At 36.1% G+C, this 3,148-nt stretch overlaps 1 long non-coding RNA gene across 1 annotated transcript; it reads left to right on the forward strand.

The window, feature by feature from the left end:
- The first annotated feature begins 47 nt into the window (after window positions 1-47).
- Window positions 48-3,148, forward strand: LOC106945102 (uncharacterized). Its single transcript, XR_001424483.1, has 2 exons — window positions 48-2,117; window positions 2,204-3,148. It is a non-coding gene; the product is annotated as an uncharacterized LOC106945102 (long non-coding RNA).

Genomic DNA, 3,148 nt, shown 5'->3' on the forward strand with positions numbered 1-3,148 from the left:
ATAAAATTAAGAGTGCAGTTTTTTTTCCCACAAGACTAAGCAATGTTATTGGCTTTATGATTCATGGAATTTTATCATCATAAAAGTATAATAATGCCTTCGTACCAATTCATGCTTAGTGGACCAAAAGTGTTCAGATTTTTTTTATACTTTTGAATAAAGATGAACAGGACCATTAAATCTGCACCAATCTCTTTTCTTGAATCTCTTCACAAATGATAAGACAGCTGATAAAGTTGTCTTATAATTTTTATAAGTTGTCTTATAGTTTTTATATTTTCTAAAAATTTAAAAACTTCCTGTTTATTTAAAAGCCCTACCTCAACGTTTCTGATCACATTTACCTTAATACACACTGCTGAAATCATATTTACATAAACTGTATAAAAATTAAAAAAAAGACACAACTGCTTTTTTCTACTGTCTGACATTAAGTCAGAATGAACTTTAACCTTTTTAGGTCAGGTAAGCTGGCCTACTTTTTGTTAAATCTTAGAATAATGAGAATCTTTAAGATGCTTTCAAAGTGTATGCTGATTCACAAAATTAAGTTAATTAAAAAATATGTTTTAGTGTTAAATCTGCAAAAAGAAAAAGATGTTTAATAGATGCTGGCTAATTCTGGTAAAATATCATCGCTGATCAGAGTGAAATGGTTCCTGTACCAACATGGGCTGAAAAGCCTTTCAGAGAAGAAGACATCATTACACCACAACATAAAAGGTTACAGTTTGCAAGTACACTAAGAGAAACGACTTAAATTCCTGGAGACAAATCCTGCGTTCTCATGAAAAAATGTGTTTGGCCATAAAGACCATAGTTACATTTGAGTGTTTCCCAAACAAACAGTAAAATGAGGACAGAACACTGCACTGAGAAACAAAAGCAGCATCTCTGAACATCAACAATTAGGTGAAAAGCCTGGGCACAAATGGTTTCCAAATGGACAGTGAGCTACAGATTATTGTCAATGTGGCTTGAGAACAACTAAGTCACTGCTTTGAAGTGGTCACACACCCTCAAATCCTGTAAAAAAAAAAAAGACTGGGCAGAGCTGGAAAGTGTGAGAGAGATAGGTAGCCTGCAAATCTGACTCACATCTATTAGGAGGGATTGGCCACAATTCCAGGAAATTATCGTAAGAAGCTTGTGGAGAGAAAACCCAGGTTGCAAATCATGAACTTTCAAAGGTAGTTCTAGCAAATACTAAAGGAATCTCTTTTTTTTTGATCTAGCGAATGGAGATCCTAATCCAGACCTAAAACAGAAAGTTTCATCTGTTTAGATGTCAGAAAATGAGAAAAATAAGGTTATACGTTTATTTTAATCCAATGTAAACAAACTTCTAGTTTGACCAGTTTGCACTTTATGTCAATGTTATCAATTGTTTTGCTATTTTGTTGCAAATTAGAGCCATATTTTCGACCCTTCAGATCTCCACTCTTTCAAACATGAAAGTCTATGTTGACAACACGTAAGGCACAGATCACATGATCAAAGTCCTTCTGAATACATACTTTTCTATATTCCTTTTAATTCAGCTCCTCCCACAACGATTCTTACTTGTAATCTGAACGGTTGAAGCAAAAACATCTGGGCCGTATGTAAAAACCCTGTATATACAGACAATCTGGAATAAAATACTTTAAATCAGTGTGGTCTTAAATCAGCAGACCAAGTCAGACCGATTTCCTCATCAACAAACTTCAGCAAGCATTTCAAGACAAGACAGTATAAAAACATAATTGCTGTAGATTTGCTTATGGGAAATACATATAAAGCACTCCGAAAGCACCATTTATTGGAAAAGGATGCATTCACGTTAATATATTGAGCATCTTGGTCATCACTAACAGGTCAGACCTCAGTGAGTGGGTAAGTATGACGATCAATTTTTAATGACTTCATGATGATTCATTCTGTCTGCTGAGCTTCATTACATGAAGCTGTCTTACCTCATTTGTTCTTCGTGCAGCTCGAGATCACAGAGGGGACGCCTGACTTGGGCGTGACCTCTTACTGGACAGATGCTGAAGGGAATGTGGTTTTCAACCCAAATACTCCAGAAGACAAAATGAAAACCTCAGTGACAGGAATGAAAACCCCAAAACGAAAAGGTGAGCAGACTTGTACAAGCAAGAGTCAGCTATACATTATGGTTTGGTTTGGATGGTTTGTTTCACTAAGAAATATCCTCTTGCAGAGTCAGTAGCTAGAGATCCTGCTAAAAAGATGGAAGACAAGAAGGAGGGCAGCAGTAGCAGGAGGTTGGAAACAGGAAAGATGTCAGATGATGCCCCAGCGGAGACTAAATCTTCAAAGTCAGACCGACCAATGGATGCTAAAGAAATTCTGTTGGAGAAGTCATCCTCTGCCGAGACAGAAGCCAAAACAGCCTGAAACACCACAGAAAAACTTTGTGACACAGAAATTGATTGTTAAATGTTACTGATAATCTCCTTTTTAAGGTAAAAATTGTAACCAATTTTTGGAATTCACACATCTTTATGTTGAGTTTTTTTCTTTTCTTTTGCAATGGGGAAGATCTTATCTGTCAGAAAACATAGGAAAGAGGCCTAAAGCAGATGAACAGAGAAAACACATATGGCATATTCTTATTGTGAAACACAGCACAATTAGGCTAACTTAGTGAGGAAACAAGTTAGTTTCACAGTGTTTGTATTTCATTTTTGTTAACTTACTGCAAAACTGTGACAATTGTAATGATTAAATGGAAAAAATATTGTTACCACACATCTGGAGTTGATAAACTTTGGAATTTTATCAACCACAACAACACAGACAAACCTGGATGGTTCACAAGGTTTACTTTGACTCTTTTGGGGAAATGAAAGCAGCTACTTCCCTTCCCTCTGTAGAACGTGTGAATAGGACATTATGTTTCCGTCTTTCTACAAAAGCCCAACACCAAGCTTCTTTTTCATCCACATCAACCTTTTTTTGTTTAGCAACATGTCTGTGCAGTTGATCTAAGCCTTGAAAAGCCGCCACCTGCAGGTCTCCTGTTCTGCAGCTGAGTATGACTTCTGTTCTCGGGTCTGAAAGCATAAATGAATTAACTCACTGAAATGAATTAACTCTTTACATTTTGTTTCATTGCACAAATAAATATAAGTTTTGGGATTCA

The sequence above is a fragment of the Poecilia latipinna genome, unplaced genomic scaffold, assembly GCF_001443285.1.
Source record: "Poecilia latipinna isolate Pla-1442-1.1 unplaced genomic scaffold, P_latipinna-1.0 Scaffold127, whole genome shotgun sequence".
Taxonomy (NCBI): domain Eukaryota; kingdom Metazoa; phylum Chordata; class Actinopteri; order Cyprinodontiformes; family Poeciliidae; genus Poecilia; species Poecilia latipinna.